Source organism: Peromyscus leucopus, chromosome X, assembly GCF_004664715.2.
Source record: "Peromyscus leucopus breed LL Stock chromosome X, UCI_PerLeu_2.1, whole genome shotgun sequence".
Lineage (NCBI taxonomy): Eukaryota > Metazoa > Chordata > Mammalia > Rodentia > Cricetidae > Peromyscus > Peromyscus leucopus.
This window is the reverse complement of record NC_051083.1, coordinates 22,651,235-22,676,000: the sequence shown is the minus strand read 5'-3', so window position 1 is coordinate 22,676,000 and position 24,766 is coordinate 22,651,235. Positions and strand designations below refer to the sequence as shown.

The 24,766-nt window shown below is 40.5% G+C and overlaps 1 protein-coding gene across 3 annotated transcripts in view; it reads left to right on the top strand.

Moving 5' to 3' along the window:
- Shroom2 (shroom family member 2) overlaps positions 1-24,766 on the top strand; it is a 176,845-nt gene that overhangs the window by 126,757 nt on the left and 25,322 nt on the right. Inside the window, exon 1 of one of the 3 annotated variants that reach the window (XM_028857701.2) lies at positions 1,382-1,643. The exons of 1 other annotated variant lie outside the window; for it this stretch is intronic. The gene's annotated coding sequence lies outside the window, so the exon portion shown is untranslated. Of the gene's footprint in view, positions 1-1,381; positions 1,644-1,703; positions 2,229-24,766 lie in introns of those variants that run through there. One more of the 3 variants, XM_028857700.2, reaches the window with a different exon arrangement.

Sequence of the window (24,766 nt, the reverse complement as noted above, 5' to 3'; positions counted from 1 at the left end):
ACTTACTTAGCATGTACAGGCCCCCCTTGGAGAGGAAGGTAGGGATGGATGGGGGTGGCAGAGAGGTGACATCACTGTATATTTTATAAAATACTATATCAACATGAAAAAAACATTGGAAAGTGTATGGGCTTTGCAATCAAAAATACATGTTCAATTCCTCACTGTGTTTGTATCAGGCTACCCAGATTTAATAACCCCTCATAACGCTTTCTCTTAGACTTAAGTGTTTAGTGGAATCCAGGTCAGTATACCCCAGAGACACCTACACATCAATGTCCACTGAAGCACTGTTCACAATAGCCAAGTTATTAAATTGGCCTGGGTGTCCCATCAACAGGATAGTAAGAAAAATTGTAGGGTAGGATGTGAGTGTGTCTGTGTGTGTTTTATTTGGCCACAAAGAAAAATGAAATTATGCCATTTGTAGGGAAGTAGATGAAACTGGAGATCATTGTGTTAAGTACAATAAGCTAAATCAGAAAAAACAAACATGTTTTCTCTCATGTAGAATCTAGATTAAACATATACATGTATATGCATATGACATGAAAGTAGTAGAATGATTAGTATTTGGGAAGAGGATGGATAAGAAGGAGGCAAAGGAAGGTAATAGAGTGCGAGTATGAGCAAACTGTGATTTTAATGTATGAAAATACAAGAATGAAACCCATAATACTGTAAAAGCGAATATATGCTGATAAAAAAGTAAATGCTTAATGGATATAATAACATATTAGCAGTGTACTACACTGCAGGCTGAATAATAACATGTTATTTGGTGAAATGAACAGGAGCCTGAAATAATTACTGTGCATTGAGAAGAGCTTTATGGGAAAGAAGCTGGAAAGAGAAAGCTATGGTGGCTAAGCTCAGGACTCAGAGAATGGGGGCTGTCTAGGTGGGAAGGAGCTGTGAGGGAAGCAATTTCTGTTCAGGACCATGGCACTGAGATTTGGGGGCTGTGCTCAGAGAGGAGGTGGGGCACAGGGTCTTTAAATGCAAGTCATTGTGATTGTGATGAATTGGGTGAGTCGGGGTCAGCCTGTTTGCTTTGTCTTCTTGCCCCAGTGCCCTTGCACACAGGAAAAGTTCTGAAACACTTGGTTTGTAAGTTGATGGATTACATTCCTAATGAGTGTGTAATCAGTGTAAGAATATCCACAGACATAAAATAGGCTATTGAATGTCATCTTTAACTGCATTGTGGTTATAGCGTTAGACCATGTATAGCCTGTGATAGCATTGCTGAGAGTTCTTAAGTAGAATTCATGAATGATATCCTTGCAGTAGATTCTTCTGTATTTTTCATTTTTAAAAATTAGGAAAAGAAGGACCTCCCCCCCATGCCTGATGGGGATTTTAAAAGGAGAAGCTTCTTACAGCTTAATCATGGGAAGTGTAGAAACATTCCCCGAGGTCAGATATACTGGGTTCTTAAGTTGACAGAGCCTGCATAAACTTGTACATCATAAGGCAGGAGGCTCTGATATTCCAGCTGTTGCCAGCATGCCTTCGTGACTCCTCAATGCTGTAGGCAGCAGGATTCTGCGGTGGCAGAGGCGGGCTGTGGGTCCCTGAAGCACTTAGCTGCCTTTGCAGACAGAGTGAGCCACAGTCTACAGCAGCGAGCAGGGGTGCAGGTAAGAGACTCTAGCGCTCCTTCTCAGGGCATCTTATCCCCGAAGGGAACTCTTTTAAAAATCACTTGTGCTATTTGTGAGGGGGGTGGTGTAATTCCCAATGCTTCTTTTGTTCTACTGTCTTAAAGGGCAGGTTGTTTGTCAGCTCACAATGGCGTGGGTCTGATCTGGCAAGATCTGCAAACATTCTCATTGTTTATTGTTCTGTCTAAAGATGAAAAATCATGCAAATCAGGGTGCAGATTCTGACTGGAGCGCTGCAACCATGCACACATATGAGAGGGGACATGTTTGTCCATACTGCATGCATGTCTAAGGATACATGCAGTTTTTGCAGCCCTGGTTTTTACAGCTGGCTGAAAGCACATTGGAACTGAAAGCTGTCGTCCCTACTGGTGGGACTGGTAGCCGTTGCTGTGTAGAAAAATTGCTCTGTGTGAGAAGCACATGGGTGACCTGAGTATGCTGGCACTAGGATGCCGGAATCTGTGAAGACCTGTCTGCATTGCTGTTTCTTTTTCAGTAGCTATAAGATGCAGGCACTCTCACTCCTGAGACACTGAGTGTGGACACTGAAAGAAAATGGTGAGTTAGTCACATCCAAATGGGGGTGAGTGGGTGGGTAAAAAACAGGTGTGCATGCTTGGTCATGCGATCAGTCCATGGGTACATTCACACAGCTTGCTAACTGCAGTGAAAAAAAACCTACAAGGAGAAAATGGAATCTCCATGGCTTTTAACATTTTTAGTTCTTGTAATTTGTTACTTATTTTGATTATGATAGTGTTCTTTCTTTAAATGTATTATTATACATGTACTTGTGTTTTCTTTTCTGCCTCTTACATTGTGATTAAAAATGCAGGTTATTGTTTTTGGTCATGTTGCTAAATGATGAATTGCCTTTGCTACAGGCAAGGAAGCTTTCATATGTGTGGAAGAAATGCCATTTTCACAGGGAAATTGCTGCATAGCTATCTCTGTACACACATACACACACTATCTGAGTCTGTATCCACTGACTCATGGGAGTAGGTGTCATCTTGAATCACACATTTAAGCATTGATTGTGCCAGTGCAGAGGCAAAAAAAAAAAAGGAAAAGAAAAGGCAAATTAAGGAATGGTTTTCTGAAATCTGGTAGCATTATAACTAAACAGCTTGCTGCCTACCAACTGCATTTATAAAATGAATAAAAAATAATTTTAAACATAAAAATACTGGTATAAATTTGATGAATGGTTGACATATTTTCTAGGCAAAGGATAGATAGATAGATAGATAGATAGATAGATAGATAGATAGATAGATAGATATAGATATAGGCATAGATGATGCAATGGGAAAATATTGCATTTGTGGTAGAAAAGGGGACATATCTATATACTTTATTATATATAGTAGAAAAAAACTATTCTTATACATACATATATGCACGCACACACCTACCTCTATCTTAAGGAGAAACTTTGCAGGGGCATTCTCATTCATTCAAGCATGCACAAAGGCATTTTTTTCAAAGTTCTGGAAATAATCACAAGTCTATGTTAACCAAATGGGTTGTAGAAGGCTTCTGCTACCCAGCTGGAGTGACAAATGACTTAGTAAATGCCTATTAACTGCTGCGTGCTTTGCATAGACTGGCCACTCCCCCAAAGTCTGACTTTGGATGCTGGAGGATCGGGAAGGTAATAATTTATGTGGCATTTTAGAATACTTTTGTATGGCTCTTTACTACTTTAGATTTTTTGTGTGTCTGTGTGTGTATGTGTGTAAGTACATGTGTATGTGTGTTTATGTATGTGATGATCATGTTTGAGGAACCATAGGAAGAAGCTGGCATTTTATGTCCACTTTGAGCTATCCATCTTTCCTTTTCCTTGGTCACTAGAGGTTTTAGCTAGTTTCTGCTAGACCAACTTAGCTGTCAAATCATTGGTAGACATCTCTGGATGTCCAAAGAGATTCAGTATCTATTTAATTATTTACACACACCCCTTTAAAAAATAAAGTCTTAGATGGGGTGGGGAGATAGCTCAAATTAATTTTTTTTTTAAAAATTAAAACTATCCTTAATCCCCTCACCCAGTGATTCCACTACAGAACATGGAAATGTATTTGCTTTGAAGTCTTGTTTCATTGCAAATATATATTTTATATATGCAGTCATTCTCCACATAGTGTATGTAAACTGGGTTTAAAAAACACAAAAACCTTTTATATGTACTATGCTTGGTGTTTTAAGATGTGAGAAATCTGTCTTATACTGTAGACATTTAAAGCTGTTTTTAGCCATTCACAATTACAAATAATACTTAAGTAAGCATATTTTACTGAGAGAGACATACATTTCCATATGGGTTATCTTAAAACATGGTAGATACGTATTTAGGAGGTATCACCTTGTGGACCTATGAAGTGTATCCTTGCTATATATGCTTCATTCACCAGCAGCCTAGGAAGTCCTGTTCCTCTTACAACTTTACCAATATTAAACATTAATTTTAGAATTCTGTGGTTTGTTAAGTAACCACCAGTTACTTACCACGCATTTTTGGGGGCTGGGAAAAAGCAATCTTTTTTTTTTTTTATTGGTCGTTTTTTTTTTTTTTCTTTTTGTTCATTACGGTTCACATTCCTATTAAAAGTGGGCCTTTCTTCTCAATTTCTTTATTCATTTTATATACTAATCACAGATCCCCCCTCATCCCTCCTCCCAATCCCCCTCCATCTTCCCTCTTCCTCCCCCCCTCGACCCACCCCTCATCCCCTCCTCCAAAAGTGTAAGTTCTCTAAAAGTGGGCCTTTCTTTTTTTCATTTTTCTTAAGAAATTTCCTACCCACTCCACATACCATCCACAGATCCCCCCTCCTCCCTCCTCCCACATACCTAGCCCTCTTTCCCAAGCTACCCCACATCCCTACGTTCCCCAAATTGAGGTCTCCCATGGGGAGTCAGCAGAGCCTAGCACACTGAACCCCTTCCCACTGCACCAAGGCTGTGCAAGGCATCATACCACAGGCACCAGGCTCCCAAAAGTCTGCCCATGTACCAGGGATGGATCCCAATCCCCCAGTTTTCAGCCTGGGTGCCCCCTAAACAGTTCAAGTCCAAACAACATCTTCTGTATCCAAAGAGCCTAGTCTAGTCCCATGGGGGCTCCACAGCCACCAGACCACAGTTCATGGGCTTCCACTAGTGTGGCTGGTCATCTCTGCATGTCCTCCTATCATGACCTCGACATCCCCTGCCTGCAAAATCCATCCTCTCTCCCATCAATTGGATTCTCAGAGCTCAGCCTGGTTCCTTGCCATGGATCTCTGCATCTGCCTCCATCAGTCACTGGACAAAGGCTCTATGATGATGGTTGGGGTATTCAATAGACTGGTCACCAGAGTAGACCAGTCCAGGCACCCGCTAGACTACTGCCAGTACTCCAAGGTGGGGGCATCTTTGTGGATTCCTGAGAGCCTCCCCAGCACCCTGCCTCTTCCTATTCCCATGATGTCCTCATCTATCATGGTATCTTCCTCCCTGCCCTCCCACTCTGTCCCTGTTCCAGCTTGACCCTCCCATTTCCCTATGTTCTCATGCCCCACTCCTCACCCTCTGCCACCTCCCCACACCTAGTCTACTCATGTAGATCTTATCCTAAAAGTGGGCCTTTCTTAATCATTGTCATTTAGGTTACAATACATCCATACAGTATGGTGTGTACTTTTCAAATATTTACTATTGGTTAGGGTTAGATTATTTCTGTAACACATAAGTTGAATCCTCTTCTTATGGCCTACACTTGGTGACTCTGTACTACCACCAGTTCTATATTTTGGTGGCCACTAGCTTCTAGCAACTAAGTGTTATTATTGCTGGTATCTTGTTACTGTTTGTATGACATTATATGCAACCACCCACAGTTCTGTTGATTCTGAACTTTTTGATTCTGAAATAGTCTACAATGCTTTTCAAAGAAGACAAAATGACTAAGGATGAAAACAAACCAGAGTTTTCAGACTGGTGTGTTATGTTGTATTGTAGAAGGAAATCCTAGCTTAGAGAAGGTTGATTGCTTCTGGTAGGGCTTCCTGACCTTTTATAAGAGATTGGAGTGCTCAAGTACTAAAGGAGAGTGCCATGTCCTGTATGCCCTGTCATGCTCTTAGTCTGCAAAGTATTAGGTAAAAGAAATGGCTATGCTGAGGACTTTAGAAATGTTTGTGATCCCAGCATCATTTGTTGTTGCTAAGGTAAGGGGACAATGAGTTCAAAGCCAGAGTAAGCTACATATTGAGATGCTGTGTCAAACGAAGAAACAAAAATTGGAAGAGGGGTACAGGGATTCAGCTTGATCTGATTGCTATGATCCTCAATTGTCACCTCCATGGTTAACACTAAGTAACCCTGGTCTATTTCCTTCACATAGTTTTCCAATATACCAGAAATAAGTAAAACAGACCCTGTGTCTTAGTTTCTATTGCTATGAGGAGACAGCATGACCATGGCAACTCTTTTAAAAGGAAAACATTTCATTGGGGCTGGCTTACAGCTTCGGAGGTTTAGTTCACAATCATCGTGGCAGGACATGGCAGCATGCAGGCAGACATGGTGCTGGAGAAGGAGCTGATAGTACTACATCTTGATTGGCAGGCAATAGGAAGTAAACTGAACTAGGTGTAGCTTGAGTATAGGAGACCTCAAAGCCTACCCCCACATTGACACACGTCCTCCATCAAGGCCACAACTAATTCAACAAGCCATATCTCCTAATAGTGCCACTCCCTATGATCTTATGGGGGCCATTTACATTCAAACTACCACAATCTGGCTCCAGGGATGGTCCTTATTCTTTGATATTAAATTAAAATAAACAGGTATATGTAGGATGAAGTCATTAGATATATACTCCTTTCTGACTCAAATGGTAGGTCTCTAATTGGTCTTGTTACAACCTATGACCACACTTATATTAGTAAATCTCTCAACAAGTTACATTCTGTGCAGCCTTAGATTTGTCTGCTTCTCCTAAAAAAATTAAGATTTATTTATTTTATTTTATGTATATGACCGTTTTGCCTGTGTGCATTTATGTGCACCATGTGTATTTCTGTTGGATCCCCTAGAACTGATTATGGATGTTTGTTAACCACCATGTGGAGGCTGGGAATCAAATCTGGGACTTCTGCAAGAACAAGTGGTTTTAACCACTGAGCCATCTTTCTAGCCCCTATCTGTCTCTCTTTCATAGGCTCACAATATCTTGGGGAAGGTTTTCATACAGTAGGACCAAATTGGTCTAGAACAGTATATTATGATAAAACTTTGTTTATAAGCCATGCAGCACACTAGTGATTTAATACCCATACTTTTTCTTAATGAAAGGGACATGACAAACCAAGGATTCAAATGTCTAGTTTGCTAATCCCTGTTCTGCATAGCAAGGCATATACTAGAACTTTAAAATCACCAGTGGCTTGGCCTGGTGTTAACCAGGCTTTTAAGCTCAGCTACTTGAGAGACTAAGGCAGGAAGATTCAAGTTCAAGTCTAAGATGGGCAATTTATGTGAAAATAAAAGCAGGTTAGAATTATAGCTCAGTGGTAGAGTGCTTGTCTCATAGGCCTGAGGTCCTACATTCTTGCAGTTCCCGGTGTTGTCAAAGGGGAAATGACAACAACAACGAAGTATGTATAATTGCTCATTTTATAAACACTGTGAAAGGATAAGGAGAATGTTAGGCTAGTGTTATATCCCAATTGGTAAAGTGCTTGTCTAGCATCCAGGAAGCCCCTGGATTCAATACCCAGTATTGCATAACGGGGCATTCTGGTACATGCCTTAATTCCAGCATTTAGGAGGTGGAAGCAGGTGGATCAGAAGTCTAGGGTTATCTTTGGCTATATAGTTAGCTCAAGACCAACCTGAGACACTTGAAATCCTGCCTCAAGTAAAAGAAAGAAGGGAGGAAAGATGGAAGAGTGAGACAGGCAGAGAGAGTAATGAGGAGAGAGAATGAATATGCATATGAGAATGCCAGGAAGAGTTTTATGTGGTGAAGAGTGTGATGGGGTTTGGAAAACTATGTTTTTAAGAACAAACAAACAAACTTCCCTGGCCTCTTTTCAGTTTTATCTGGGGGCAATATTGTTTTACCCCAGTGGAGCTCCACAGACTTCATTTTGAAGGCATAGCATTTTGAAGCGATAGTCTGGCCCAGGACTCAGGAAGTTGTTCTGACTAGAGGGACATAGGTAGATTTCCCCTAGACCTGATGCCAGGGGACATTAAATGTCACCATTTTTATAGATAATGATTATTTCCTTTGGAAGGGACATGCAGAGTGAAGAATTAAAGTGCCAGGAATATAACTTTTGATACCTACATGTAGTGGGTAGAAAAGTAGGAGAGAAGGAATTTGGAAGGGGAGGTTTCACAAAACAGATTCCTAATGTTTTCTTGTTTTGAAATGGTTTTTGAGGCATGTCATTCTTCAGTGTTCAACTCTCTTCCCAGCCTTCTTACTAATTTGAGCAGATCCTAGTTCCTTGTTGCCTCAAATCTTGGGACCAAGTATGAAGTGATGGCACAACAGAAATGAGAAACGCCTTGCCACAGATTCTCAGAATGTGTGTTGTAAAAGCCTACTTTGTTCACTGGGACACTTGAACAGCAGTTATAATAGATTATTATAATTTCCATGTCCAGGCTGCTGCTGCTGCTGCTGCTGCTGCTGTGTGTATGTGTGTGTGTCTCTCTCTGTGTTTGTGTCTGTGTCTGTGTGTATGTACATGCATATAGAGTTCAAAAGTCTATATTAGTGTCCTTATCACTTTCTACCTTCTTTTTTCTTTTTGTTTTTTGAGACAGGGTTTCTCTGTGTAGTCCTAGCTGTCCTAGAACTTACTCTGTAGACCAGGCCACCTTATTTTTTAAGACAGTCTCTTCACTTAACCTAGAGCTCATCAATATGGTGAGTCTGGCTGGCCAGTGAGCTTCAGGGATCCTCTTTTTTCCAAATCTCTCTCCAAGACTGGTGTTACACACATACACCACCACATCCAGCTTTTACATAGATGTTGGTGATTCAAACTCAAATTTTCATGCTTGAACAGCAGGCATTTCCCAGCCTACTCCCCTCTTTAAAATTACTGGATAGTATTAAAAGACAGTGCCTGTTAATTTGAGTTTGCATCATCTGTGAGTGGAATTTCTCTTTTAATTTATCTACTCCCCAACCCATTTAACCACAAATGACTTATCATTTTGTCTAAAGCAACTTCATTGCTACTTGGCATCTGAGTTTCTGTAAGCTAAAATGAAATCCCAAGGAAACTGCAAACCTTTTAAATCCATCTGTGAAGACATTGGAGAAATAAAACTCATCTGGTTTTCTAAAGTAATTGCTTTTCCCCCATGGTATGAAAAACACAGGCTGGCAAAGAAAGAGAAGTTTTAGCCAGGAGGCATTGTAGTAAACACATGACCAAAGTCAGGATGTTTCTGTGCTTGTGTTTTCCCCCAAAGGACATCCAACAAGACACAAAAGACTGGGCATGGTAGTGTACATCTGCTATTTCAACTACTCAGAAAGTTCAGGCAGGCTTGCCCGGGCTGCATTGCAACTTTGAGGCCAGTCTTGGCTGCATAGTGAGATCCTGTCTTAAAGATACTCCCCCAAACCCCCAAACAAAGAAAACTGCTAAATGAAAAGATCCAAGAGTTTGAACAGAACTTGCAGAAATAGTTCTTTTCCTTGTCATCATAGGTATAATTTGTCTGTTAATTTGGCAAATACAGGTTAATATCATCCGTAGTCCACAAACCTGAAATCTAAAATTCTCTTGAATCAGAAACATAATGCCACAAGAGTTGAATTTCTACACTTGACATTATACATTATACTGTGATGGCTTGAAGTAAAAATGCAGGTGCACTAAAAACAATAAACTAAAATTCTTTCAACTATGTATATGAATCATGTAAAATGTAAATGTATGTCTATGAATATAAGTGCATGGCATAAGTTAGCATTATTGCATTTATGTTTATAATTAGGTTCCATTCCATAGGTTTTTCATTTTTCATATGTGTATGTATGCAAATAGTCCAAAATAATCTTTTAATTCCAAATTCAAATATGTCTTCTCCCAAACAGTTGAGATAAGAGATGTTCAACCATCTTGTTTCCATGCCTGAAAATTTAGCAAAGGATAATCAGACAGTCCCTACTCTGCAGCTGCTTGTGCTCTGGGAAGTCTGATGATTAATTGGCATTTCTACAAATGTAACTGGTACCATTATTCTTAAATGTTCATGCTCTTTAAATGTTTTTGATAAGGTCTGTTCTTTTGTTGATTGGTCAGTTGGTTAACTGATTGCCTCTTTGGGGCTCTGGTGCCATATCCCACTGTCTCATTTCCCACTTCATTTGACAGTTATGGGATGCCTTCTACTTGTACTTGAACAAGGAATTAATGTGACTGCTAAGAATTATCAGGAATGTGGGAAGGGTGGTGGAGAATACCAGGGGCTTACTTGGGAGACTAGTATGTGTGGAGTGTCTTGGGTGTCCTGTCTCCTAGTTAGTTACCTGACTTCTACACACAGATCTGACTGATACGTGCCTCTAAGCTGTAGGGCAGACTAGCTATCTGTAATTGATGATGAATAAGTCTACCCTTTCCCAAATCACCTTTGTTTATACCCACAGCCAGTGGAGATGTACTTCCTGGATGCCACTTTCAAACGTGAATGTGAAATTACAGAGAACATGAGACTTATGGGATGTTGACATTTCCCCTTTGTGGAAACGCAACTCTGTTTCCAAGGCAGGGACCCTGGGTTCCACCTTGGTTGTTCTGAGCTAATTGGGTACTTTGCAAATAAATTGGGCAGCTAGCTCTCAAGTATGATTCTCAGGCCACAGCATAGAACTGCTCCTGTTCACTGTGTGTCTGTGTCTGTGTGTTTATAATGGATATAGATGCCACATCATGCATGTGAAGGTCAGAAGAAAACCTCAGATATTGGTTCTTACCTTCCACCTTGTTTGAAACAGGGTCTTATTGTTTTACTGTTGCCTGTACCAGGCTACTCACATACAAATTTCTAGGGATTCTCCTGCCTCTGCCTCCCACCTCAGTATAGGAGCAATGGGATTACTCATCCTCATACTTGCACAGCAATTGCCTTAGCCACTGAGCCACCTCTCTAGCCCATGTTGCTTTTCTTGACAGTGTACTGTGAATAATAAGCTTGTGTAAGGGCATGTTAGAATTTTATATCATGCTTAAATGAAAGGAGGAAGTACCTTAGTGCCTTACTTTCTATTTTAACAAAATACCATGACCAAGGCAATTTATAAAAGAAAATTTTTTTTTAGGCTTTTGGTTTCAGAGGCAACAGGAAAATTCACATCTTCACCTGCAAGTAGGAGGCAGAGAGAGAACACACTGGGAATAACACAGGTCTTGGGAAACCTCAAAGCCTGCCCCTTAGTCTCCTTCAACAAGGCTATACCCCCAATCCTTCTCAAACAGTTCCACCAACCGGGAAACAAATATTCAAATATATGAGCCTGTGGGGCCATCCTCACTCAAACCACCACACTCAGTGTTATTGTCTGTTGAAAGTTTGTCCTGTCATAGCCCAGAGTTTTACTGGTAGCCTTGACACCTAGTAATCACTGAGTGGCTGACTTAGCCTCTTGGGGGAAATGCCTGTCCTAACTCAGAACTCTGGGCTGTTCTACCTGAGCTGTGTGTATTCTACCTGGGCTGTATTGTGTCTTAGAAAGCACTTGTGTGGTGATTTTGTCATGGAGAACCATGGATGGCTCCATTCATCTACAGACAGCTATTGTATCTGTCTTAGCTGCATGGCTCAGAGGAACTACACACAAATTCTCTATTATACCATGGGATCTCTGTGCCTCAGATTACTTACAGCTATCCACTTATGATTTGATCTGAAATGTCTCCCATAGCCTTATGTTTTGAATGTTCAGTCACTGCTCGTAGCACAATTTGGATGGCTATGGAGCCTAGCTGGTAGAAATATGGATGAGCCTTTGAAGGTTATTCCTGCCCCTTATTCTGCCCTGCTTTCTCTGCTTACTGTTCCACTAAGATATGAAAAAACCTCCCTCGTATGTTCCCACTGCCATTGAACTTCTTTACCATGTCATCCTTAGCTATGATGGACTGAAATCCCTCTGAAACCAGGAGTCCAAAGAAAGCATTCTTCTCATATTTTATCAGATATTTTATTACAGTGACTAGAAAAGTGACCAATGCACACGTGTGATATAGTATGGCCTGTGATGACCATGTATCTGAAAGGCTGTGAAGCTTCCTCAAGCTTGTTTATGGACATAAAGCTGGTATACTATAGATCATGATTAGAAGTATCTGCCAGCAAAACACCAGATTACATGGGACTCATATTTTACTAAGGCATTAGATACCATGTCATTGATAGAGCAAAAACTGAATCCAAAAGATTTAGAAAATTTCCCCATCATCCTTGATAAAGATAGTTATGAAGTCTATAAGCAAAACAATAATGAATTAATTAGTAATAATACAGTAGTAAAAAAAAAATTAGTTAAGTTAGAATGTCCATATACAAGGTTATTTCATCAAGGACTTAGCTGTTTGCTTCTTGAAAAAATACCCCCCCATGTGTAACATTCTTCACAGTGACTAAAAGTAAGTGGCAGCAACAAGGGTATTTACATATTTTTCCTTCTTTTTTTTTTTTTCCTTCTTTTTTTTTGCTTGTTTTTCAAGACACTGTTTCTCTGAGTAGTCCTGGCTGTCCTGGAACTCACTCTGTAGATCAGGCTGGCCTCAAACTCAGAGATCCACCTGCCTGTTACCCGAGTGCTGGGACTAAAGGCATGTGCCACCATTGTCCAGCTGATATTTACATATATAAAGGGTTGCCTTTTAGGCCCTGGAGAATATAGCTCATGGGTCACCTGTTAAGGTGCTTCATGCTAGGTGAGGAGCAGAGGCTGAGTAGAAGTAAGACCACTTCAGAGTCCCATGCTAGGGTGGGACATGAAGATTGGAATAGGGCTGGCATGTCTAAGGGCCCATGTGGTAAGGAGACAGGTGTGCCTATGATGTGGCTTCAGGGAGCAGAAAACACAAATTGAGAGCATTGAATGCAGATTTCTCAGCTGCTATAGTGAGCAGATGGAGTCTGGAAATAAAACAGTTATTCCTCATATACAGAAACTCCCCATTGAGTTCTGGGATTGGTAGTCTCCAGAGGAGGATCAGATATGCCAATTTAAATAACAGTGAGGTTAATAGGATTTCTAGAGCGTTTGTCTGTTTTCCCCGATTGGTGGTGTGAGCATGCTAAACCAGAACAGACACATTTGTGCTTTTCTATGATGCCAGCTTTTATTGAAAACAATAAATTAATGAAGTATATCATGTTTTATTGGCAGAAATTTACCAAGTAGTCCCATCAGCATAAAGAGTCTCTGTGGGAATGAGTATGATATAATGAACTGTTGAAGGTTTGCTGTGAGTCAAGCTATAGAATCAGGCTTGAGTCAAGCCTCAGGGTGGAATTGAGCTGCAAAAGTAAGGAGTGGGACTGTGAAGGCTATAGAAGTAGGTCAAGACAGAAGAATAGATACACAAATGGATGGCAGACAAACAAGCAGAGTGACAGCAAATCAAGTGATCATTTCAACAGTAGGTACTGAATCTCAGTGAAGCTTCTGGGACACTCAAGAATTCTCTGCCTATTGAATCTCTGATGCATATACTGGGTAATCAGATGATAGGGTAGTAGGGGCCATTAGATGTCCTTTTAAAGTCCATCTGAGAGTGTCTCCATTTTGTTTCCATCTGATGTGTCCAATAAGTTCTTGGACCAGATTTTCCTATGTGGTTTGAAAAATGGGTTGTTATTTTTTTTAAGATTTTAAAATATTTTATTTTAATTGTGTGTCAGTGTGTGGGGGGGTGGGGGAGGGTGCATTATGTGCACATTAATGCAGTGCCCACAGGGGCCCAGAGGCAATGGGTCTGTCTAGAGCTGTACTTACAGGTAGTTGTAAGCTGCCATACATTGGTGCTGAGAACAGAACCTAGGTCCTCTGGAAAAGCAGTATGCAGCACTCTTAACCACACAGCCATCTCTCAGGCCCTTTCTGATGTGGTTTTAATATGACCATGTGTTCCTATAGTCCCAGTTTACTTTGGTAAATCTATAAAATCCATTTTACTTTTAGAAATACATTCTTGTTTTAAACTTTCTTTTAATTTATTTTCTGTGTACTTTCTTTTTATTTATTTTACATCATGCATCTTGATCCCTTTCATCTTCCCATCCCTTCATATCCACCCTCTTCCCTTGCAACCCCACCTCCAAAATAAAGTAAAATTTAAGAAAAAGTAAGAAGAAAAAAAGAAAGAAACAGCCGGGCGGGGGTGGCGCACGCCTTTAATCCCAGCACTCGGGAGACAGAGGCAGGCGGATCTCTGTGAGTTCAAGGCCAGCCTGGGCTACCAAGTGAGTTCCAGGAAAGGTGCAAAGCTACACAAGAGAAACCCTGTCTCGGAAAACCAAAAAAAAGAAAGAAAAGAAAGAAAGAAAGAAAAATCTTGTCGTGGAATCCATAGTGTGACACAGTGAGTCACACAGTTTACTCATTTATCCATAATATCTACTTGGAAGTGTTCATTGCAACAAGTCATTGGTCTGGTTTGAGACCTCTGGTTTCTGCTACACTATTGATACTGGGCCCTTAATGGAATTTCTCTTGAATATCCTGTTGTCCTGTGTCATAGAGATCCTGCAGCTTCAGGTCTGCAGGATTGGCCCCTTTACATGCTCCAGAGGATTATAGATGGGGTGGGACAGCTCAACCTTAGTTCTGATCTTGGGTAATTACAGGATTGGTCAGCCCACCAACTCTCCCCTGTCTTCACCACCAGGGTGAACTCTTTGGTATTGCCCTGGCTAGTTCACTCCTTGTAGCAATGAGCAAGGGGCAGGACCAGGTCTCTTGCGTTCATGCCATCAGGATTGGCTCTCCCTTACCTACACCAGCAGGGCTAGCTCTACTGTGTTGCCCAGGGGATGTGCAGGGCCTGCTTTCTGAGTTCTGCAGCTGGTAAGGGGCAGTGACAACTCTCTGGTTCTTATGACCTCAGGGCCAGCTCTCCCACATGCCACAGGTGTTGAGGCACAGGGGTATCTGTCCCCTACCCATGCTACCATATGGCAGATGAGAGGCAGGGCAAGATCTCCCATGAAAGGGGTCAGCTCCCTCACCAGCTGGAGATGGTAGGAGTGAGTGGGGAGGGCATCTTTCCCTCACCCCCCCACCACCACACTGCAGACAAGGGAGGTAGTACCAGCTATCCCATTCTCACACCTTCAGAGCTGACTCACCCATACCCCTGACTACAGGGTCAACTTTACTGTGCTGTCCAGGCAAGGCAGAGGGTCCATTCTCCCGGGTGCTGCAGCTGGTGAGGGGTTGCATCAGCTCCCCTGCCTGCTGCAGGTGGCGAGGGGCAAAGGGAAAAGGGCAGCTTCCCCTCCTTACCCATGCCACCACATGGCAGACTAGAGGGGCATGACCTCCTCTAATATTCTCACCCTCTCAGGGCCAGCTCACCCATGTCCCCACGAATAGGGTCAGCTCCATTGTGCTGCCCAGGTGAGGAGTAGGACCCTTTCTCCTGAGTGCTTCCGCTGGTGAGGGGCAGGACCAGTTATTCCTGGTGTTGCAGCCATTGAGGGGTGGAGTCAACTCTGTACAGCCCTATCCTCTCAGCTTTCAGTGATATCAGGAGCTATGGACATCAACAGAGACCATGGCTGCATCAGGGCCATGAACCAGACATGGGCCCCAGCAGCAGCCCAGGCCCAGACATCACCATGGCCCTGGGTGGTAATTAGGCCACCCACCTCAAGCCCTCTCCTCCTCTTCAGATATACCTCTGTCCATAGGAAATGAACCACTCTCATATTCTCTCTCTCTCTCTCTCTCTCTCTCTCTCTCTCTCTCTCTCTCTCTCTCTCTCTCTCTCTCTCTCTCTCCTTCCCTCCCTCCCTCCCTCCCTCTCTCTCTCTCCCTCTCTCCCTCTCTCTCTCCCTCCCTTCCTTCTCTCCCTTCCTCCCTCTCTTCCTCCCCCCCATACCACTCCATACATTTGCTCACCATAATAGTGCCTGGTTGCCTGGTGCCACAAGGTACTGGGCAGGACCATGCTTTCTTCTCCTAGAAATACATTCTTACCAGTGTGTGTCTTGTGAGTGGTGCTGGACAAATGATGGTGTTTATGTAGACCAAGGTACAATCATCCTCCAATCTCCAAATTGAATCCAAAGCTGCTTTTAGAATGCAGTCTCTTCAGATAAAACACAGCTTGAAAAACCATTGTTTATATAACAGAGTAACTTGGAGCAGGGCACAACTTAATCTCAACAATTGGTTTCTGCCACATGGCATTATGGTAGGCTCTTGCAATGTACTTGTCCTCTTTAGGTGAATTTTGTTGGACTCTGTAATCCTCTTCTAGACCATTTACCACCTTGATTGTGTGGTGGGTGTCGAGTAAGAACTGCATGCCTGGTAGCACCCATTGCAGGTCTCTGGTACCTCTGTTTAGAGCCCCCTTCACACCTTAGAGCTGATGCATTTTTTGGTAACTAGTTATTGGTGTTTTAGATGAGAATGAACCACATACCCAGCCTGAATATCAGTTGCCAGGACTCTGGGATGCTGTTGCCTTTGCAGCCTTCCTTTGGTTGCACTTCCTGCTCCAATATTATTCTCAGGGTAGCATACTGACACAAGGAAACAAAGTCCTTAAGTCATCTTATTATATTATATATTTTTTGTCTCTGGACATCCATCCCTCCCTCCTGCCTCCCTTGCTGCCTTCCCTTTCTTAGGATTGCCATATTGCCCAAGCTACTTGAACTCACTATGCAATCAAAGGATAACCCTGAACTCCTGGTCTCCTGATCCTCCTATCTCTACCCCCTATTGATGTAACCAACCGTCTTATTAAATAAGAAACACAGAAACAATGTAAAAGAGAAAGCCGAGAGGTCAGAGCTCAGAGCTAAAATCTCACCCTTCCTCCTGCTGTCCCAGCTTCGCGAAAAGAGACCTACTTCCTGTCGGTTCGTTTTTTTATAGTATGTTGTTCTGCCTTCTCATTGGTTGTAAACCCAAACACATGACTGCCTCGTCACTGTCTGAATGTACAGCCCCTAGGTCTTAAAGGCATATGTCTCCAATGCTGGCTATATCCCTGAACACACAGAGATCTTATGGGATTAAAGGCATGTGCCACCACCGCCACACTCTTGCTATGGCTCTAATAGCTCTGACCCTGAACACACAGATATCTATGGGATTAAAGGCGTGTGCCACCACCGCCACACTCTTGCTATGGCTCTAATAGCTCTGACCCCCAGACAACTTTATTTATTAACATACAATCAAAATAATAATTCAGTACAATTAGATTACCACCACATTTCCCCTTTTCTATTTTAATAAAAAGAAAAAAAGCAAAAGGTTATAACTAACAAAAGAAAAACTATATACAAAAGTACAATAACTATAGACAATATATACAAGTAATAAATACCTAAACAGGTATTTGACAAATCAGAGAAAACAATTCCATTATCTATCCTATTTTGGTAAATCCAAGATGTATCTAATGCACTTTCTATCCTAATTAATTTTCAACTATAACTAACTAATCTTCAACCATAACTAACTAATCTTCAACTCCCTCAGAGACCCAAGAAGGGAATAATATTAGCTAACAAAAATAAAAACAGGAAGTGCATGCAAGCAACTTCCAAAAAATTTGTGAGCTGACAGAAACAGCCAGCTGCCTGGGCAGTCACCTGAGGTTTCTCCATAGTGTTGGGGCATCATCTTCAGCCTATAGGCTTAGTGTATCTGACAGACTCATTTGTGATGTAGGATGTATACAAGGTCAACAGTTCAACCTCACATTGGGTGAGAGCAGTCCACGTACCAGAAACACCTGAATTCCACTAGTGTCCTGTCATGATTCAGGATTTTAAATTCTGGAAATTGTTGACAGTTTTTTAATTCAGCTGTCCATTCTTCTTGGCTGTGTATATATGGCTTCATCTCAGCATCCCCTTCTTCTCCACATCCCTCTATTAAATGCCAGTCTACTTTTGAGAGGCATGAGCTTTCAGCTGCTGTTCCATTGTACAACAGAATCCATCGGCCCTCTGCCTGTTAAGCTGCCTTCGAAAAAAAGGGCACTGTACCTTTTCCGGATGCGAAGGCCACTTCAGGGATGGGACCATATTGTCCTGGCCTCAGAAGATGCCTTTTGATAAAGCCATAACCACACTTGTTTTGGCAAGAATCAGTAGTCCCTTGTTTCGTGATCTGTCTGTCCATTTTGTCCTGTTGATTCGAGGATACTTTGTTGTCCAGTGGCTAACTTTTGCCAGAATGAAAGTTGACTCCATATGCAGTTTCTTCAATGCCCATATTTTCTCTAAAGTAGATTGGTACTGCCAGGAGCCGACATGTCTCAAAAAAGAAAAATTTTCTAAGTTATTAAAACATTTTAAATGCCATATTCTGTAGATCTCTGAAGGGTTTGAAGATGACCTGTCTAAAACATCTCTGCTCAATTTTTAAAACATATCTAATATGACTACAAGTTCTATGATAATGTCTAACTACTAGCTTTCATTTCTTTATATCCTAATAGTTGATAATAATAACATTCAAGGATCAGAAATTTGCATTACATTGTTAAATGGATGGAATAAATACAATTAGAAATATACATATAGCATTTTCTAACAATATCAGTTTCAAATTTGTATACAATATAAAACAATTCAATCCAATGTAAAGTATTTAAAACTAGTAATTGTCTTTTTCTTTTCTTTCTTTCTTTTTTTTCTTTCTTTTTTTTTTAAACAAGAACCTTAAATCTAATCTCCTTTGCTTAGCCTTTTTCCTAACCCTTGACAATAACTTGTAACCAACCCCCCTAAATACTGAAAATTATCCCAGACCCAAAACCCATTAAAAAGACCAAAAAACCACCCGCCCCACACCACCTCTTTGGGAATGTGGGCGTCGTATTCTTAAAATTGCTTCCTGCTGGGTATGGGCGAAGTTTTCTTTATCCTGAAAGAAAAATTTTAGGTTAATTGTCAAATTCTAGGAGAGGTAACTATATCCTTCATTATCCAGTCTGTGTATAATGCCAAAGTTCAGGGTTTATCTCAAGTCCTTATTCAAGTAGTCTTTGAGACTGGATCATCTCAGCTAGTCATCTCAAATTTGCTCTGAGCACCTTGTAGTTCAAAGCTGATCTATGGATGATGTTTGTCAGCTTAATGATATTATTATTGTCCACGTGGAATTGTTGTTGTTGTGGGGCCCCATCTTCTTTCTGGAGACTTCAGTTGATGTTAGGCCTGGCCGTGATTTCCTGCAGAAAACTGATAAGAGACTCGAACACAAAAACATATATATGCAGCTAGCCTTTTTTCTAGAATTAGTTAGTACTCTATGTGACCATTCATATCTTAACAAAGTTTAAAATGTATATATATATATATATATATATATATTAATCTTGTAAATTTTGATATAAAATTTATACTTTAAGAAAAGTTTAAAGAATCAGAATAGAATCAAAGAGTTGAGATTAGTAATAGAATAGTCCCTTAATTAATTTTGCTTTTGTCCTGTACCATAGCAGAAGATGGCTCTTATTCTGGCATGATACAGGGAGTTTGCATTTTCCTTTTAACAACATGCTTGAGTTTAAAGAAGGAGAGAGCCATTCTCCAACTCCAAAGTCAGCTTTAAATTTTAATTGAACTGGGACTATTAGAAAACCAATAGTGTTAAATCTTTAGAGAAAAGCAGAAACAAACATTTAGGAAGACATAAAAATTTTTTTAGATAATATATACCCATACACCGTTTCACTCTGTTTCTTGGGATAGATGATTTGTCACTTTTCTTCAGTTGTCTCATTTGTCCAGTGTTCTTCAGATTCCTTAACCTTCATTCTCCTAAAAGACAAAAACAAAAACCTTTCCCCAAGACTAATTTTGGGGATGTTTCCTTTTGACAAGTTATTATCTGATTAAATGAAAAGGCATGTGTTATTGATACAAGTTAGTTTAAATTGGATGTTCATGCTGGTTGATTGAACTATCACCTCCTCAATTAAGAGGTCTCTCTTGTTCAAATCGAACCTTTATCAATTTTGATGGTACCCACAGCTTATCTTCTCCTGTAGAAACAAAAGCAAAACCTCGTCCCCAATGTAATACATACCCTGGTTTCCATTCTGAGGTCAGCACATCCTTAAAGTATATAGGCTGATTTAATTCTGTAGTTTTTTCTATTATCCAATGTCTCTCTGCAGCTGTTGTTCCTTTCTCATTGGCATTCAGAAAATTCAAAGTTAGAAGAGCATTATGCAGTCTATTTCTGGGGGTTTTTGTTACCCATTTCTGTTTATTTAGCATATCCTTTAGAGTTCTGTTTGATCTTTCTATAACTGCTTGACCTGTAGGATTATGTGGTATGCCTGTAATATGCTTTATATTGTAATAAGCAAAAACTGTTTCATTTTAACAGAGACATATGATGGAGAATTTCCAGTTTTCATTTGTGCAGGTATACCCATGATGGCCATAACTTCTAGCAAATGAGTGATTACAGAATCAGCTTTTTCAGAACTCAAAGCAGTTGCCCATTGAAATCCTGAATAAATATCGATAGTGTGGTGTACATATTTCATTTTCCAAATTCTGCAAAGTGAAACACGTCCATCTGCCAGATTTCATTTCTCTGAGTACCCTTTGGGTTACATCCTGCTGGTAATGGTGTTTGATTGTAGAAGGAACAAGTAGGACATTTCTTTACTATTTCTTTGGCTTGTTGCCAGGTTATGGAAAAATCCTTTTTTAAACCTTTACTATTAACGTGATGTTTTTTATGAAATTCTGAGGCCTCCAGCACATTTCCTATCAATAATTTATCAATCTCATCATTGCCTTGTGTTAGAGGGCCTGGCAGACCAGTATGGGATCGAATGTGAGTTATATATAAAGGATGATTCCTTTTCCTGATTGTATCTTGTAATTGAATAAATAGTGAAGTTAATTCTGAAGCATCAGGGATAAATTCTGCAGTCTCAATATGTAACACCACTCTTTCAGCATACTGAGAGTCAGTTACTATGTTGAGAGGTTCTGAAAAATCCATTAATACCAACAGAATAGCATACAATTCTGATTTTTGAACTGAATTATACGGACTTTGAACCACTTTACTTAAATTTTCTGATTTGTAACCTGCCTTTCCTTCTTTGTTGGCATCTGTATAAAATGTACGAACTCCAGATATGGGTTTTTGCCGTACAATTCGAGGCAAGATCCAATCAGCTCTCTTTATAAGATCAATTCTATTGCTTTTGGGATATTTGCTGTTAATTTCTCCCAAAAAATTACTGCAAGCTCTTTGCCAAGGTTCACTTTCTGTCCATAATTTTTCAATGTCCTCCTTAGTTAATGGTACGACAATTTCTGCTGGGTCTATGCCTGCTAATTGACGAAGTCTCAATTTTCCTTTGTAAATCAAGTCAGAGATTTTTTCCACATAAGTTTTTAATTTTTATTTGGTTTATTTGGTAAAAATATCCATTCCAATATAATATCTTCCCTCTGCATTAATATTCCAGTAGGAGAACGCCTAGAAGGTAAAATAACCAAAATGCAATCCAGCTTTGGATCAATACGATCCACGTGTCCTTCATGCACTTTCTTTTCTACCAAGGCCAATTCTTTCTCAGCTTCAGGTGATAATTCTCTTGGACTATTTAAGTCCTTGTCACCTTCTAAGGTTCTGAACAAATTAGTCAGTTCATCATTTTTTACCCCAACAATAGTTCATAGATGAGAAATATCTCCAAATAATCTTTGAAAGTCATTAAGAGTCTGTAGTCTATCTCTCCTAATTTGCACCTTTTGGGGTCTAATTTTTTGTAGCTCTATTTTATATCCTAAATAATTAATAGAATCTCCTCTTTGTATCTTTTCAGGAGCAATTTGTAATCCCCAGCAAGGCAAAATTTTCTTTACTTCTTCAAACATTATTTCTAAAGTATCTGCATTTGAGTCAGCTAGTAAAATATCGTCCATATAATGATAAATTATAGATTTAGGAAATTTTTTACGTATCACTTCCAATGGCTGTTGTACAAAATATTGGCACAGAGTTGGGCTATTCAACATTCCCTGTGGGAGGACCCTCCATTGAAATCTTTTAACCGGTTGAGAATTATTATAAGTAGGCACTGTAAAAGCAAATCTTTCTTTGTCTTTTTCTTGTAAGGGTATTGAAAAGAAACAGTCTTTTAAATCAATAACTATGAGAGGCCATCCTTTTGGTAACAGAGTAGGCAAAGGCATCCCAGATTGTAGAGAGCCCATTGGCTGAATTACTTTGTTAATTGCTCTAAGGTCTGTTACCATTCTCCATTTACCAGATTTCTTTTTAATAACAAATACAGGAGAATTCCAAGGGCTGGTTGATTCTTCAATATGCTGAGCATTTAACTGTTCTTCTACCAGCTCTTCTAAAGCCTGGAGTTTCTCTGTTGTTAAAGGCCATTGCTGGACCCATACAGGCTTGTCTGTTAACCATTTTAAAGGTAGAGCTGTTGGTGTCTTTGGAAGATCATCAGTTATTGTGCCCTGTTCTTGTATAATATGGATGGCTGGTGACCACTCATTAGAACAATATCTTCTAATATTTCTCTCAGTAACATGTGTTAGTTTATGATTTGTTTCTGAGATTGGAGGGATGTTAATCTGAGTATTCCATTGTTGCAACAAGTCTCGACCCCACAGGTTCATAGTTATGTTAGCCACATATGGTTTTAATTTTCCTCTCTGTCCTTCTGGACCTATACATTCGAGCCATCTTGCACTCTGTTTCACCTGAGATAATGTCCCAATTCCTAACAGTTGAACGTTTACCTCCTGAAGAGGCCAAGTTGGATGCCAAAATTCTGGTGCAATTATGGTAACGTCCGCACCTGTGTCTACCAGACCAGACAACAAAACACCATTTATTTTTATTGTTAATTTTGGTCTTTGTTCATTAATAGAAGTTTGCCAAAAAATTTTCTTTATGTTTTCTCCTGAATTTTCTATTCTCTCTGTTTCATCATCCTGACCAGCATGATTTATTCCAATAGGCATTTGGTTATTTAATCACTCTCCAGAGCAGGCATTTCCTCTATGGCTGCAGGAAAGGTTTGAACTGGATTTGCACTGGGGGCCTGCGCGAGGCCCCTCTGGGAGTTTCCCGAAGACTGAGGCAAAGGATTACCCTGTCTGTCCTTTGTTGATCTACATTCGTTGGTCCAGTGTTTTCCCTTACCACACCTTCTGCATACTCCAGAAGGAAGGGGCATTCTGTTGCCATTGTTCCTTGAAGAAACATTGTTTCTGGGAATGACCTGTCTACAGTCCCTTTTCAAATGTCCTTGCTTTCCACATCCAAAACATCTAACACTCCTCAAACCTTTTGAAATTACTTCTCCTATCAGTGTATCATCATGCTCATCAGCTTCAACATTAATTGTTTCTCTAATCCAATCTTCCATAGGTGCAGATCTTGCCCTTAATGGCCTGATTATTCTTTTGCATGCTGCATTCGCATTCTCAAAGGCCAAAGATTCAATTATTGCCTTACCAGCTTCTGAATCCAAGACCATTCTCTTTACTGCTGAAGCCAGTCTTTGTAAAAAATCTGTAAAAGACTCTTTAAACCAAGTCAGAAATTGAAGTCTCTGGCTGGGTTCCAGAACACTTTGTGCAAGGTCCCGCCAGTCCTGTGGTACTATCCTATTATATGTTGACCAAGAGTTTAACATTTGCTTTACATATGGGGAATGCATGCCATAAGATACTATTGCCTCCTTAAACCTTTTTAAATCCAACATTTCAATTGGAGCCCAATTATTTTGTGTAGCCATTTGATCAGGCATCTGCTGTACGGTTACAGGATAAATTAAGGGTGACTGTGTGAAAACAAGCTTTCTTTCTGCAACCTTATGATCTCGACTTGAAACAACTTCACTGTTAATTTTTTCTGTCTGAATTTTTACAGGTTTAACAAGTTCTTCTAAAGCTGTTATCCTGGCACTTAAATTGACTATCTTTTTAAATATTAAAATGTGGATTATTATAGTGATAAGGTGCATAATTCCACCAATACTAATATTATATAGTTGTTCCATTGCCAGACTGCCTAAAATTTCGAACAAAAACCAATTTTTTTCCAATGTACACATAAAACCCATTTGTTTTTTAATGTGGAAAAAATTCTCTTTTAGATAGTTTCCTTTAAAATATCTGATATGTTATGACTTACCAAATCTGCATAGAACAGTAGAAATCCGAGGGGATTTTCAAAGCAGCCACCTAGTGTCCCAGGTGTAAATCCAAAGAGAGAGAGAGAGAGAGAGAGAGAGAGAGAGAGAGAGAGAGAGAGAGAGAGAGAAAGAGAAAAAGAGAAAGAAAGAAAGCGTAGCTGGCTAAAGTTTAAATGCAGCCACGTGTTCCCTCTTGTGCCGATTCAAGGCTTGGGTCTGGCTTCCTTACGCTCCGACCACGTGCGTTGGCTTTACAGGCAGGGCCCTGTTCGGCAGGGCAACTCTGAGTTGTTTGTAGCACCGGCTTTAAGCAAGCAGGATTTAAGCAAGCAGCTCACCGATAGTCCAGCCTAAGGTCAAGCAGAACTAGACCCAGGCTAAGAAGCCGCTGCTCGGACTAAGAAGCCGATCGCCGCCGGCAGCCGCGTGCCGCCACCACCGGCCGCCTGCCGCCCTTGCAGGAAAGCGGACCTGCCGCCAAGCCAAGCAGTTTTTAATGGATTCTTGTCACGTTGGGCGCCAGATATTGATGTAACCAACCGTCTTATTAAATAAGAAACACAGAAACAATGTAAAAGAGAAAGCCGAGAGGTCAGAGCTCAGAGCTAAAATCTCACCCTTCCTCCTGCTGTCCCAGCTTCTCGAAAAGAGACCTAC